Source organism: Diabrotica undecimpunctata, unplaced genomic scaffold, assembly GCF_040954645.1.
Source record: "Diabrotica undecimpunctata isolate CICGRU unplaced genomic scaffold, icDiaUnde3 ctg00000709.1, whole genome shotgun sequence".
NCBI classification, from domain to species: domain Eukaryota; kingdom Metazoa; phylum Arthropoda; class Insecta; order Coleoptera; family Chrysomelidae; genus Diabrotica; species Diabrotica undecimpunctata.
In genome coordinates, this window is record NW_027311966.1 from 68,719 (window position 1) to 86,291 (window position 17,573).

Sequence of the window (17,573 nt, forward strand, 5' to 3'; positions counted from 1 at the left end):
TTAATGTTCTTTGGAGTGTGCTGGATAGAAAATTACCATATTTTCCTCTTACCATAATTACTAGATCATCCCTCTAGGCATGTACTTCTTCCTCCGTGTGCGTCAAGAAGCGACATCAAGTGATCCACCAGGAGTGACCAGAAGAGGGGAGAAAACACTCCCCCTGTGCTGAAAACCCCTTAGCTGTTTTGAACAAAATCTCTCCTTGCACCTCTGTGTGAATCTTCTACTCATTCATCAATATATTTTCCAGCATTGCTTTGATCCAGTTACACACAGTGATAGTGGATCTATTTGACAGGGCATTATTAAATGTGCCTTCTGTATCTTCTCTCCATTATTAATTGAGTGACCGATTTTCTGAACTACTTTGTCCACTGATGTTTCTGTTGATTTCCTTCTATATATGCATGCTGGTTGCCATTGAGAAAATGATTCCCCAAGTGTCTTTCCTTAATATGCCTAACAAGAATTTTTTCTATTGCCTTCAACAAAAATGATGTAAGACTGATCGGCCTGTGCGATTTAGGCAGGACATTATCTTGTCCTATTTTGTATATGCACTCCACCATTACAGTTATCCATGCCTTTGGTATATAACTTATTTATAACATATTGTTACGATAAATATCATGGCCTAAAAATAACCGTAAATATATTATGACTAATTCACTAATATGTTGTAGATTATACGAGAGAATTCTACCAGCTGGCAGAAAGAAAACCGGTCAGACGATGACCTTCTAGGGGTTCTCCTGAATTCTAGGCCAGTTGTGGTTTCATATATAATAATGGATTTTTCATTGAAGGAGTTAGTTAAATCTGAAGACTCGCGCCCGCGATTTAATTGTCACATTCGCCTTTAAATAAATTATGTATTATTGAGTCGTTAAATAAATTAATATAAGTTATCGTGCTTTTTAATAAATTAAAATAAGAACCTTATAATAAAGACATTATAAATTGAATAAAGACAAAAGACAGCAGTTAAATAAATATCATTTCAATATTGTATCTTTATATACAACATATTGTGTGTCTTAGAAAATAAATGAAACAGTATTTATTAAGTTGTGTGCATTAATGCCTTAATTAAAATTATTTTGCAAAATGTTTTATGATTATTTCTTTTGTATGGTTTTTGTTAATAATTTATAATCGATTTGATGTTTTTTTGTTTGTATTTAATTCATTACTACAAAATTAGAATTCAAAAGTTTGTTGTTTGTTTGCACTCAAGTAACCTATTAATTTCCTTCCTAATTCCCTAATATAAACTTCAAAATTTGCTACATACAAAGAAATTATTGCAACAGTGAAAAACACCAGGAAGGGATGAAACATGAATTAAATGAGATATGAATTAATAAAAAATGGAGGAGACGAACTGATGCACCGGATTCTTAAACTAGTAAAAATATAGGGAACTCAAAAACTATACCGATGGAGTGGAGAAAGGGTCATCTAATAAGGATATTAAAAACAGGAGACAGAAAGATATAAGTAACTACAGAGGAATCATGTTACTGAACACCACATAGACCATATACAATATGTTGTCAAGCATATTGGGAAATAGATAAATTACCGAAAATACACTAGAGCAATATCAACCCGGCTTTAGAAAAAGAAAATCACCCATAGATGCCATTCACTTCCTAATACAGCTGATTTAAAAGTGATATAATTTTTCCTTACTATTTATAGACTTCCAGCCATCTTTCGACTCTCTAAATAGACTCAAACTCTTAATGGAAATGCAAAACTGATTAGATTTATATATCAAAATTTTCTTTACACTAAATAATAATTAATAGTCCTTAATACAATTTAAAAAATTAGAATTTTTAATCTTTAGGCAAAACTTCAATATTTCATATTGGTAAAATGATTAAAATTCAGGTAATGTACTTTACAAACATTATAAAAATAATTTTTTTTCTTATAGACGAGAACAAAAAAAAATTATAAATATTTAATTTTAATTAAAAAAATAATTATTGTCATTAAAGTATAAATGAGCACGCCGCTGTTCTGGTAAACATACCTTCAACCTTGAGCGGAGATCTTTCGGACACCCGATTATATAGCGAGAATACGGGACCGCTTAGTCTATATATTATACGTCATTGGAAATGCCCAACAATTGTTATAACGACTAATTCTTACCTTCGTGTTCAATTTATTAAGGTAAGAATTCATGTATTAGCTAATAACGAATAATATATTTTTTAACCTCTAAATTGACATTAATTATTTAAATATAGCTAAAACTACGTCAACAGACAATATGAAATATTTTTAAAGGTTTTTATTTTTAGAGTATGCCTGGCAAGCCTTAGACTTCTCAGCAACTTGTGTTGAATGTGTTGGAGTATTTAGAATTAGAAAAAGTAAATGGAGGGCCTTTGGAGCCATTTTCATCTGTTCAACAGGTAACATATTGAAATGTATGTTCGTTTATGAAAATCATTAAACAATTCTTTATTTAAGAGAGTAGCTGCTGCATTAAAAATATCACGACGAACAGTATGTACAATTATTAAAAGGAAAGAAAATAATCACATTCTTTCAAAGCCAAGCAAAAGTAGACCTCGTCCGAAAAACAAAACAACTGATCTATCTGAGGGATCAAAAATGGCAGTGAGTAATACAGTATACGACATGTACCAACAAAGTAAGTAGTTACCAATTTCTTCAATCTGAATTTGATATACCATAAGATAATGGTATCATGTACCATGATAACCAGAAGGTACTTTTTAATCAATACTTTATAAAATGTATGTAGTAAAAAAGATTGTTGAGAGTAGTTTAAGAAAATTTCTGCTGAATACATTAATGGATAGTAAGTCACTTTTCTTGTGAGTTTTTTAATTTGAAATAATTTATAGTTTTATAAAAACAAAGTATTATTTTTTTTTTCATTGAACTAGTTTTAATAGTGTGGTTTGTTCTGTACTTATCTGTTCTTTTTTTTTAGAGAAACATGTTACTCTGCAAAGTATAAGTAATGAATTAAGGGTTAAAGAAGTTGCACGCTGGTTCTTCGAAAGGATTTGTTACTGAAGCAAGTTTATTAATTTGCTTAAAATCTAAAGTAGCTGATTTTCATGGGGAAATGAACAATAAAATTTTCACTAAATGGATAAGTGAAAAATTAATTCCCAATTTAGAAGAGCCATCATTAATTGTACCTAATGGATAATGCTCCATACCACAGTGTGCTTTTAGAAAAGCAACCTTCCACTATTTCAACTAGAATGGAAATTATTACCTGGTTGTCAACTCACAAGATCAAGTATGAGGCAAAACTCACAAAACCTGAATTATTACAAATTGCGAAAATGAACAAAAAAGAGAATGTGTAGATAATTGATGAACTACTAAGAGAACACGGCCATGAAGTGTTGAGACTACCTCCTTATCACTGTGAATTCAACGCTATTGAATTAATTTGAGCAAACTGCAAGTCATATTACAATAAGCATATTGGTAGAGATGGACATTCTGATAGTGCTGTTATAAATATGTGGAAAGAGGCACTAAACCAATGTAACACAGAAATTTGGGAAAAATGTGTGAAACATACTCATGAAATTATTACAAAGTGGTATATCCGAGAAAAAAATATGGTTGACACTAACGTTCAACCAATCATAACAGACACTGGTAATATGAGTGACTCAGATTCTGACCGTGAAGAATTCTTAAATTTATGATTGGCTACGTGGATACCATGTATGTAATGTCCATTTTGGGTCAGATGCACAATATATTGGACTAATAAATAAATCCACTATTAAAAAAGATGCTATTCCATCTTTCTTTTTACCACCAAGTAAGTATGTTTAATAGAATTATATATACAGTATGTCTGCCTAACTTGGAACCATCTGGGAAACTTTTTTATTATCGAATTTACAAAAAAAAAAAAAATTCAATTAGAAGACTGTAGTTAGATATTATCACATAATTTTTAATTCCAAACAATTTTTCCTAATAACAATTTTCGATATTGTGAAATATAAAGATACTTTACTCTTGAGTGAAATTCATATTTTTTGACATACGTCGTATACTGTTAATGTATATATATATATATATATATATATATATATATATATATATATATATATATATATATATATATATATATATATATATATATATATATATATATATATTGAAATGATATTGTTTAAAAAAATTAATTTATAAGTTATATACTAGATAATTTTAGATATAACAAGTATTTGGTTATTTTAAGAAGTTAAATACTAGAGAATTTAATAAAAATATATTTATGTGAGGGCATATGTATATATATATATATATATATATATATATATATATATATATATATATATATATATATATATATATATATATATATATATATATATATATATATATATATATATGTATATATATATATGTATATATTCTTGTAAAAGTCATTAAAGAAATTGTGCTAGCTTGTCAACAAGTAGGCCTTTTAGTAAAAACCATTATTTGCGACCAAGGGTCATCAAATGTAAGTGCGATAAAGAGGCTATATGAGGAAACCAATCAATATTTTATTTGGAAAGGAGAAAATAATAGTCTCTTTGGTGTTCTTATTGGTGGTAAAGAGGTAGTTCCTTTATATGATCCTCCACATTTACTAAAAGGTGTGAGAAATAATTTTTTAAATATAATTTAAAATTCAAATGGAGAAAGGCACAATATGAAGTGCTAAATGGGATCATATAAAGAAACTCTTCGAAATTGAGGGCACTGAAGATGACGATTATAAATTATGTAAAAATCTAACCATTTCCCATATAGTTGGGATCAAACTGAAGCAATAAGAGAACAAAAAGAAGTCCTCAAAACAATTTCCAGGGAGCTAGATAACATAAAAGGTTTCTTAAATTAATTATAAGTTTTTTTTTAATTAAATTTTTAAATTATATGAAGTTTTGTTTGTTTTTCTGTCTCTTCAATCCTAAACCTCTGGATATAGTGTAGCAGTTATCTTGGTGTTATGTATGTATGCAGATACTATCAGTAGTGTTTATTATTACAACTTGGACATCCACTAGTTTGTTGTACATAGTTTTTTTCAAGTTTATTTTTAGTTCAACTTCATTGTTAGCTGCATTTAGGTCGCTTATAAGTTCTGCAGGATTATTAGCCATCAGAACAATGTCATCTGCAAACCTCACATGGCTGATGTATTCTCCATCAAACGATAGGCCTTTGTTCTGCCAGTTCATTTTGCTTGATATATTTTCTAGAGTTGTACGGAAGACCTTTGCTAAAGTCTCTATGTATGGATGGTCAAAACTTCTATCACTGTTATTTATAGTATTTATACTTCTGTTTTGTAGTAATACTTCTATTACTAAAGCTAAAGTATATTTCATATACTTTAGCTTCACCTATAGTTCTCAATGAAGCATATGGATATAATATAACTGTGGAATAAATAAATAGCCAATAAATTAAATATATATTTATTTTTTTTTTAAAGTCTGTTTAAAATCATTTTGTTATACAGCATAGTAATGCATACCATTATTTTAGTAGCATAAGATCGACTGTTAATTAACGATTAATCGCTTGTTAAATCAGGTGATCGACCGTTGTTGAATGTAGTTTGATTGACGTTTCTGAAACTCAAAATGCGTTTAATCAACGATTAACCATCGATTACATAATTTTTTCCTTTCGGAAATCGGCCGTTAATGCAATACAATGCATTGCAATGCAATTGCATAAATCCGGAGTAAACTACTTAAGTATTCTATTATCAGATGTTGCTAACTGTATACGTTCTTGGAATCTTTATTTTATGCTACCAAATAGATTTCTGCCAAAAATAGATTCCTATATATTTTCAGAAAGGAGAAGCAAATTCTGGAGCAGGAATTAGGGGATTTTCAAACATCTTAGGTTTTATAAAATAAATAATTAGAGGATTTACTAGGAATCGGGTGAATTACAGGAGTCGTGGAAATATATAAATAAAGTTCTAGGCTTCACCTTCTCATTTTTCTTCAAGTTGTATTTTGTATTAATTAGATTAAGTGAATAATACATAATAATATATTAAATAGAATATTCAAAGCCATAAATAAGTACGTTATTCTGTTTTGGTTAAATTTATTCAAATATTCGCTATTCTACCGTTTAAAATTTAATGTTTTTAAAATAAAGGTATAAAACAACAAGTATTTTATATATCCATGTTATTTTATTAGGCAACCATCAATACATCCCATCATTTTACTTAGAATTAGGCAACCATATATACATTTATTTCAATCTATGGATTTCTAGGAATATTTTAGTGTTCAATAGGGAGGAGATTTACAGTCGGTCCGCCGGATCTTTGCACAAGTATGACATTATTCACGAATTATTTTTTATGTTACGTCTCTTTCCTACTCACAGAAACTAAAACTATTAACTTAAACCGCCTGTCCATACACAACACCATGCATTGAACAAAGACAGCCATAGAACAATGATATCTGATTGATTCGTCTACTGACAATTGACATGACAATTGGAAATTTTGTTTTAACAGAGTTTGTAATATTTTTATAAATTATTTTTGTTTGATTTAAATAATCAATCCTTTTTCATACTTTAAATATACATATTTTTTAACAAACAATTGTTATAACGACTAATCCTTACCTTCGTGTTCAATTTATTAAGGAAGGAATTCATGTATTAGCTAATAACGAATAATATATTTTTTTAACCTCTAATTGACATTAATTATTTAAATATAGCTAAAACTACGTCAACAGACAATATGAAATATTTTTAAAGGTTTTTATTTTTAGAGTATGCCTGGCAAGCCTTAGACTTCTCAGCAACTTGTGTTGAATGTGTTGGAGTATTTCGAATTAGAAAAAGTAAATGGAGGGCCTTTGGAGCCATTTTCATGTGTAGCATTATTTTGGATGAAATGTCTTTGGATCCTACACTTCAATATAATAAATGGAAAGATGTTGTAGAGGGGTTTCAAGACAATGGGGAACATACTAGAAGGCCTGTAATTGTAGACAAAGTTATGGTTTTCATGGCAAGGGGTATATGTAAAAAATGGAAACAACCTCTGGCATATTACTTTAATGAATCTGGCATGAGTAAAGATATTCTTGTAAAAGTCATTAAAGAAATAGTGCTAGCTTGTCAACAAGTAGGCCTTTTAGTAAAAACCATTATTTGCGACCAAGGGTCATCAAATGTAGGTGCGATAAAGAGGCTATATGAGGAAACCAATCAATATTTTCTTCGGAAAGGAGAAAATAATAGTCTCTTTGGTGTTCTTATTGGTGGTAAAGAGGTAGTTCCTTTATATGATCCTCCACATTTACTAAAAGGTGTGAGAAATAATTTTTTAAATATAATTTAAAATTCAAATGGAGAAAGGCACAATATGAAGTGCTAAATGGGATCATATAAAGAAACTCTTCGAAATTGAGGGCACTGAAGATGACGATTATAAATTATGTAAAAATCTAACCATTTCCCATATAGTTGGGATCAAACTGAAGCAATAAGGGAACAAACAGAAGTCCTCAAAACAATTTCCAGGGAGCTAGATAACATAAAAGGTTTCTTAAATGAATTATAAGTTTTTTTTTAATTAAATTTTTAAATTATATGAAGTTTTGTTTGTTTTTCTGTCTCTTCAATCCTAAACCTCTGGATATAGTGTAGCAGTTATCTTGGTGTTATGTATGTATGCAGATACTATCAGTAGTGTTTATTATTACATCTTGGACATCCACTAGTTTGTTGTACATAGTTTTTTCAAGTTTATTTTTAGTTCAACTTCATTGTTAGCTGCATTTAGGTCGCTTATAAGTTCTGCAGGATTATTAGCCATCAGAACAATGTCATCTGCAAACCTCACATGGCTGATGTATTCTCCATCAAACGATAGGCCTTTGTTCTGCCAGTTCATTTTGCTTGATATATTTTCTAGAGTTGTACGGAAGACATTTGCTGAAGTCTCTATGTATGGATGGTCAAAACTTCTATTACTGTTATTTATAGTATTTATACTTCTGTTTATAGTAATACTTCTATTACTAAACCTAAAGTATATTTCATATACTTTAGCTTCACCTATAGTTCTCAATGAAGCATATGGATATAATATAACTGTGGAATAAATAAATAGCCAATAAATTAAATATATATTTATTTTTTTTAAAGTCTGTTTAAAATCATTTTGTTATACAGCATAGTAATGCATACCATTATTTTAGTAGCATAAGATCGACTGTTAACTAACGATTAATCGCTTGTTAAATCAGGTGATCGACCGTTGTTGAATGTAGTTTGATTGACGTTTCTGAAACTCAAAATGCGTTTAATCAACGATTAACCATCGATTACATAATTTTTTCATTTCGGAAATCGGCCGTTAATGCAATACAATGCATTGCAATGCAATTGCATAAATGCGGAGTAAACTACTTAAGTATTCTATTATCAGATGTTGCTAACTGTACACGTTCTTGGAATCTTTATTTTATGCTACCAAATAGATTTCTGCCAAAAATAGATTCCTATATATTTTCAGAAAGGAGAAGCAAATTCTGGAGCAGGAATTAGGGGATTTTCAAACATCTTAGGTTTTATAAAATAAATAATTAGAGGATTTACTAGGAATCGGGTGAATTACAGGAGTCGTGGAAATATATAAATAAAGTTCTAGGCTTCACCTTCTCATTTTTCTTCTAAGTTGTATTTTGTATTAATTAGATTAAGTGAATAATACATAATAATATATTAAATAGAAAATTCAAAGCCATAAATAAGTACGTTATTCTGTTTTGGTTAAATTTATTCAAATATTCGCTATTCTACCGTTTAAACTTTAATGTTTTTAAAATAAAGGTATAAAACAACAAGTATTTTATATATCCATGTTATTTTATTAGGCAACCATCAATACATCCCATCATTTTACTCAGAATTAGGCAACCATATATACATTTATTTCAATCTAGGGATTTCTAGGGATATTTTAATGTTCAATAGGGAGGAGATTTACAGTCGGTCCGCCGGATCTTTGCACAAGTATGACATTATTCACGAATTATTTTTTATGTTACGTCTCTTTCCTACTCACAGAAACTAAAACTATTAACTTAAACCGCCTGTCCATACACAACACCATGCATTGAACAAAGACAGCCATAGAACAATGATATCTGATTGATTCGTCTACTGACAATTGACATGACAATTGGAAATTTTGTTTTGACAGAGTTTGTAATATTTTTATAAATTATTTTTGTTTGATTTAAATAATCAATCCTTTTTCATACTTTAAATATACATATTTTTTAACAAACAATTGTTATAACGACTAATCCTTACCTTCGTGTTCAATTTATTAAGGAAGGAATTCATGTATTAGCTAATAACGAATAATATATTTTTTTAACCTCTAATTGACATTAATTATTTAAATATAGCTAAAACTACGTCAACAGACAATATGAAATATTTTTAAAGGTTTTTATTTTTAGAGTATGCTTGGCAAGCCTTAGACTTCTCAGCAACTTGTGTTGAATGTGTTGGAGTATTTCGAATTAGAAAAAGTAAATGGAGGGCCTTTGGAGCCATTTTCATCTGTTCAACAGGTAACATATTGAAATGTATGTTCGTTTATGAAAATCATTAAACAATTCTTTATTTAAGAGAGTAGCTGCTGCATTAAAAATATCACGACGAACAGTATGTACAATTATTAAAAGGAAAGAAAATAATCACATTCTTTCAAAGCCAAGCAAAAGTAGACCTCGTCCGAAAAACAAAACAACTGATCTATCTGAGGGATCAAAAATGGCAGTGAGTAATACAGTATACGACATGTACCAACAAAGTAAGTAGTTACCAATTTCTTCAATCTGAATTTGATATACCATAAGATAATGGTATCATGTACCATGATAACCAGAAGGTACTTTTTAATCAATACTTTATATAAATGTATGTAGTAAAAAAGATTGTTGAGAGTAGTTTAAGAAAATTTCTGCTGAATACATTAATGGATAGTAAGTCACTTTTCTTGTGAGTTTTTTAATTTGAAATAATATATAGTTTTATAAAAACAAAGTATTATTTTTTTTTTCATTGAACTAGTTTTAATAGTGTGGTTTGTTCTGTACTTATCTGTTCGTTTTTTTTAGAGAAACATGTTACTCTGCAAAGTATAAGTAATGAATTAAGGGTTAAAGAAGTTGCACGCTGGTTCTTCGAAAGGATTTGTTACTGAAGCAAGTTTATTATTTTGCTTAAAATCTAAAGTAGCTGATTTTCATGGGGAAATGAACAATAAAATTTTCACTAAATGGATAAGTGAAAAATTAATTCCCAATTTAGAAGAGTCATCATTAATTGTACCTAATGGATAATGCTCCATACCACAGTGTGCTTTTAGAAAAGCAACCTTCCACTATTTCAACTAGAATGGAAATTATTACCTGGTTGTCAACTCACAAGATCAAGTATGAGGCAAAACTCACAAAACCTGAATTATTACAAATTGCGAAAATGAACAAAAAAGAGAATGTGTATATAATTGATGAACTACTAAGAGAACACGGCCATGAAATGTTGAGACTACCTCCTTATCACTGTGAATTCAACGCTATTGAATTAATTTGAGCAAACTGCAAGTCATATTACAATAAGCATATTGGTAGAGATGGACATTCTGATAGTGCTGTTATAAATATGTGGAAAGAGGCACTAAACCAATGTAACACAGGAATTTGGGAAAAATGTGTGAAACATACTCATGAAATTATTACAAAGTGGTATATCCGAGAAAAAAATATGGTTGACACTAACATTCAACCAATCATAACAGACACTGGTAATATGAGTGACTCAGATTCTGACAGTGAAGAATTCTTAAATTTATGATTGGCTACGTGGCTGTTTACATACCATGTATGTAATGTCCATTTTGGGTCAGATGCACAATATATTGGACTAATAAATAAATCCACTATTAAAAAAGATGCTATTCCATCTTTCTTGTTACCACCAAGTAAGTATGTTTAATAGATTTATATATACAGTGTGTCTGCCTAACTTGGAACCATCTGGGGAACTTTTTTATTATCGAATTTACGAAAAAAAAAAAAAAATTCAATTAGAAGAATGTAGTTAGATATTATCACATAATTTTTAATTCCAAACAATTTTTCCTAATAACAATTTTCGATATTGTGAAATATAAAGATACTTTACTCTTGAGTGAAATTCATATTTTTTGACATACGTCGTATACTGTTAATGTATATATATATATATATATATATATATATATATATATATATATATATATATATATATATATATATATATATATATATATTGAAATGATATTGTTTAAAAAAATTAATTTATAAGTTATATACTAGATAATTTTAGATATAACAAGTATTTGGTTATTTTAAGAAGTTAAATACTAGAGAATTTAATAAAAATATATTTATGTGAGGGCATTTTAAGAAATTAGCATATAGTAATTGTAAAAAGTTGCATTTTAGTAGTTATGATTTTGTAGATATATTTAAGTGAGCCATGTGACTAGGCAACACACTATACCCTCCATTCCAAGTGTCAGTTTAAGAATTTTACGAATATAAGTGGGGTTATAGTTGTTTAAAATGTGTAGTTTATTAAATTAGAATGTTAAGTTACTAATTTAATTATATATTCTGATCTGAAAAGCCTAAATGTAAACAAAATTATCAATAAAAAATGAACGAATTCTCCAGAATGCAGAATTTGACCATTGTTTACGGTCGAACATTCTCGAAATAATGATTATGGCGGTGGATCGAACAGATATTTTTTTTCGAGAACATCTAAATAGAAGTAATAGAACAAATTGGAACATGATCTCTTCCAGATGATTCTAGAATATCCAAAAAGATATAAATACCCGTGATTTGGATTCAAGATGGCAGTTTTTAGTCAGAAGTCAGGCCAGTTTATTATGAAAGTTAGTAGACACATTTAGTTAGTGAAGTAAATTGTTCAGAATTTTCAAGAAGTCAGTCAGAAAAATTTAGTAAGAAATATGAAAGTTAGTTGGAGTCAGTGAATCAGTTACAAATAGTCCAATTGTTTAATATAGTGAGTTAAATGAAGTATAAAAATTATGCATATATTTAATGCACATTTATAATTATACACAAATAATTATTGAAGATTATAAAAGTATATTAGAAGAATATTGGATGGACATTGGAAGGAATTAAAATTATATTATGATTGGAGATTAGTATAAATCAACTTATAATAATTGGATATTGGTATATTGAAAAGAAGAATAAATATAAATGGTGTTTGCTGGTTTGCTTGGTGGTGTATAAATGCTGGTGAAGAAAACTATATCTTAAATTGGTAGAAGCTGATAATTGGAAAAAGTAATTTCACAGAAACAAGGATAACCGAAGTACGAAGACATTCAGTGATGATTAGAATCTATATAGTGGAGAACAGTTCATTTAGGCATTCAGTGAAAGAAAGGTACAGAATTTTGTTAATATAATTTGGTTAGTGTCATAACAATTTCAATTTTGAAGGTAGTTTGTTTAAATTTTACATTGTCTATAGAATTTAATTAGTTTTATAAGAATATCAATTTAAAGATAGTTTATTTTAAATTTACATTGGCTAGGTTAGATATATATGTGTGTTTCATAATAGTTATAATAAAGATAATTTAAAAAAGTACTTACAAACTAATTCTTTGAGAACCGCGATAAAAACCCTATATTATTAAAAAATACTCATTGCTCATCATTCAAACAAACAATACATCATAACAATTTGGCACCCAACGCGGTGGCTCTCTATTTAAAAGAATTAGTTTGGGAAGATAAGTGCTCTCATATAATTAAATTAATTATCAGTAGAAAGGAAAAATTATAGATTTTATTTTTAATTATATTTGAACAAGTAAAGTCTCAAAATGTCTCAAGGAAAGAAAGGTACAAGAAGCAAAAAGAATGAAGAAGATGTGGAAGTAGAAACACAACCTATACAAGAGGAGAGTTTAGTTCAAGTTCCACAAGATACTGCAGAAATGAATCCAGAAAGAGAGGAAAATGTCAATATGGCAGCTTTGATGTCATTAATGATGCAGATGAACAAGACAATGGAAGAGAATACGAAAAAAATGGAAGAGAATTCAAAAGAAATCAAAGAAGACATGAAAAAAATGGAACAGAAAATGGAAGAGAATACGAAAAAAATGGAAGAGAATTCAAAAGAAATCAAAGAAGACATAAAAAAATTGGAAGAGAATTCAAAAGAAGTCAAAGAAGACATGAAAAAAATGGAACAGAAATTAGAAGAGAATTATAGAAAATTAGAAAAGAAAATAGAAGATAATAATAATAAAATTGTAAAACAAATGGATAAAAAACTTGAAGCTGCAGAGAAAAAAGTAGCAAATGAAATAAAAAGTATACGGAATGACTACAAGAAAAGGATAGACAATGAGAGGACAGAAGTAAAGAGGATTATTCAAGATAATAAGATAGATATAGAACAGAAAATAGAGTTGCAGAAATGTAACTTAGAAGTAAAAATTAACGAAGACAGGAGAAACACAGAAGAAAAATTAGACGATATACAACAAAATATCCAAATAAATTGTAATCAAATAAGAAATGTGGAACAGAGAATAGATGATATTTCACAAATGAGAGACATAGGGAGACCTTACTTAAATTTAACAAATGAGACTGGGATTAAATTCTCTGGTAATATAAAAAATTTGCATCCTAGAGTATACATAAATAGTTTAAAACATAAATTAAGATTTGTGAATAATATTAATGATATTAAAGATTATATTAGAATGACATTAAATGACAATGCAGCAACTTGGTTTGCTAGTATTGAAAATGATTTAGATAATTTTCAAACATTTGAAAATAAATTTTTAAATTATTATTGGGGTGAATTAGAGCAAGCCAAGTTTAGAGAAATTCTATATTTTGGAAAGTATAATCACAATTTAAAATCAAATATGGTAGATTATGCATTAAAACTGATAACAGTTGCAAAATATTTAGAACCACCACTTAGAGAGGATGAAACAGTCTTAAATGTATCTAGACATTTTGATGTTGATGTTGTGCAAACAGTAACTGTACAAAATATTCAAACAATAGATAGTTTTATTAATTTTATTCAAAGAATACAAAGAGGCAATATGACAAGTAATAATAACAACAAAAAAAACAATAATAGCTTTCAATATAATAAAAATGATAATCAACAATATAGACAATCATATAACAATAACACTAGATATGGTAATAATTTACAAAATTTTAATAATAATAACAGTAATTATAATAGACAACATTTTAATAACAGTACTAATAATAATAGACAAGATTTTAATAATAGAAGAAATACAGAGCGACCTAACTATAACAGACAGGTAAATTTTGTTCGAAGGAATAGAAGCTGCGAAGACAGGGAACGAAGTAGTACAAGGCAGGAAAATGTGAGTAGAAGTCATAGTAGGGAAAGACATAGGACATCATATCCAAGTGGTCAGATACAATCTGACAATTCTAATAATCAAAATTTTGTGCAGTAAACTTTCTGAATTACAAGTTAGGCCATTGCTGTTATGAAAAACCTTCTGAATTTATTTCTCTAGATGAAGATAAAATTATTGAATCTATTAATTTAATTTATATAAATGCTTTGGCAAACAATAAAATGATTAAAATTATGATAGATACTGGTTCAGAAAGTACTTTAGTCTCGGAGAATTTTATTTTTAATACATTAAAACTATCAGATATAATAAAGATTTCAAAAATTAAAATTGTTGGTGCAAATAATAAGAAGTTGGGTGAAATTGATAAACTAGCCAATTTTAAAATTAATATTCTTAATAAAGAAATTAATATGCAAGGATTTATTGTCAAGGATTTATGTGTTGATATATTAATGGGAAATGATGAATTGGAAAAGAAGAAAGTAAAGATAGATTTTGAAGAAAAAATGGTAACTTTGGAAGGGCAAATAATTAAATTTATGCAGAAAGATGAGGTGGAACAAGGAATAAGAGTTGATAGGATATTATTAAAAGAAAATAATGATGTTTATGAAGAAGAAATGTATTTTGATGATAGGGAAATGTCCCAAAAGAATGTAAAGAATAATTATTGTAGTGAATATTTAAGGAATGGAAATTTTAAGCAGATGGATGCCTACGAGGTGGAGTGCGTAAAATTGGAAGCAAGGAATAATGAGTACATAATGAAGAATAATTTTATTTGTAAAGAAGAAGATATGATAAAAGTTTTAAATTGCCCTGAAGAATATAAATCAATAGTCATTTCCATATTGCAGCAACACAAGGGACTTGTCAATAAAGAAAATAGAATTGCACAAAATTATATCCATAGTATAAAAGTTAAAGAAGAAAAAGATTTTAAAACAAAATCATACCCAATACCATATAAATACAGAGAAGAAGTAAACAAAACAATTAATAATATGTTAGAAGATGGAATCATTGAGAAGGCAGACACACGTTTTATAAATCCTATAGTAGTAGTACGAAAAAGATCAGGTGAAATCAGGTTATGTTTGATGCAAGGAATATTAACAAGATTACTGAAAAGCAATTTGAAGCACCAATGAGTATAGATGGAATACTAGGAAGAATTACAGGAATGTCATTTTTCACTAAAATCGATTTACAGCATAGTTTCTGGTTAATACCTCTAGAAAGAAAAAGTAGACAGTATACAGGATTTCAGATAGATGGAGTAGTATATCAATTCAAAGTAGTACCATTTGGACTTCAATCATCTTGCAGTGCTCTATGTAGATGTCTACATGATATTTTGGATCAATATGAACAATTTGTAATTCACTACATGGATGATATATTAATTTTTTCTAAAACGGCTGAAGATCATGAGAAACACCTAAAAATTATAATAAATAGATTAGACAAAGTTGGACTAAAAATAAATCAAGAAAAATGTACATTTTTTCAAAAAGAAGTAATATATTTAGGTTATAAACTTAATACTAAGGGAATCGAAATGGATCCAGAACGGACACAAGTCATTCAGGAATATAAAACACCACACAATTTAAGAACTTTAAGAGGATTCATTGGAATAATTAATTATTATAAAAGGATGATACCAGATCTAAGTATAAAAGAAATTCCATTACTTGAACTACTGAGAAAAGGTGTAAAATGGAGATGGGATCAGAGAAGAGAACTAGCATTCCAAGAGATTAAAAACATTTTTCTGTCAAATTTGAAAATATACTATCCTGACTACACACATCCATTCATATTAAGAACAGATGCATCAATAGAGAGATTATCAGGGGTATTATTACAAATACATGATGGGGTCGAATACCCAATACAATTCATTTCAAGAATCACAAAGCCACATGAAAAGGGTTACTCAGTTTCAGAATTAGAACTAGCAAGTATAATACACTGTGTCACAAAATTAAGATTTTATTTGTTGGGTAATGAATTTACAATAGAAACAGATCACCAAGCTTTAACATCTATATTAAATAACAAATATGGAAACAGTAGAATACATCGGTGGAGTCTAATATTGAGTGAATACTCATTTCAAATCAAATACATTTCTGGAAAATCCAATATAGTGGCAGATGCTTTATCAAGGTTAGAAAATACATCACAAAAAGGGCAGCGAACAATAAAAATTGGATTAAATCAATTAGTAGACAGTACTGGATTATATTCTAAAGAAGAAATTATAAGAGATCAGATCAATTTGAGTGAAAAACAAAAAGTCCTTAAGAAAGATGGAGTTTATTATAAAATAATAAATGGCATAGAAGTATATGTAATAACTAGAACTTTAGCAAAGAAAATATTGAAAAATTTACATAACAATTATATGCATATTGGTTCAAGAAAGCTATGGATGCTATTTAGGGACAATTATTTTGCAAAGAATGACATAAGTATAGCAAAAGAAATTACTACCCAATGCCCAATATGTCAACTAAACAAAGAAAAGAATTTCAAAAACCAGAACACATATAAATCTAATGTTGTATATGAAAAACTAAATACAGTTTCCATGGATTTTATTTCAAATTTAGTTCTCAGTCCAACAGGAAAAAAACATATACTAGTGATAGTTGATTTATATACAAAATTTATTAAACTATATCCCTGCTCCAGAACAAATGTTAAAACATTAAAATTATATATTAATCAATTTTTCGAAGAAATAGGACCATTTAGAAATTGCATAATAGATAATGCTACATATTTTAACAACCAAAAATTTCGGGCATTTTGTGAGAAAAAGGGAATCAACATTCATTTTACAAGTATCAGACATCCTCAGGCAAATCCTGCAGAAAGATATATTAAAGAAGTTATAAAATATTTAAGGATACTGTGCCAAAATCAACACGAAACTTGGCAGCAACATATACCACAAGTAGAGTATTTTTTAAATAATACACATAATTTG

General features: G+C 28.4%; 1 protein-coding gene and 1 long non-coding RNA gene across 2 annotated transcripts in view; one reads left to right on the plus strand and one right to left on the minus strand.

The window, feature by feature from the left end:
- The window catches only part of LOC140431359 (uncharacterized), a 63,459-nt gene that overhangs the window by 29,974 nt on the left and 15,912 nt on the right, over window positions 1–17,573 (minus strand). The gene's annotated exons all lie outside the window — the stretch shown is intronic.
- LOC140431360 (uncharacterized) lies at window positions 9,321–11,237 on the plus strand. Its single transcript, XR_011949659.1, has 3 exons — window positions 9,321–9,665; window positions 9,724–9,907; window positions 10,215–11,237. It is a non-coding gene; the product is annotated as an uncharacterized lncRNA (long non-coding RNA).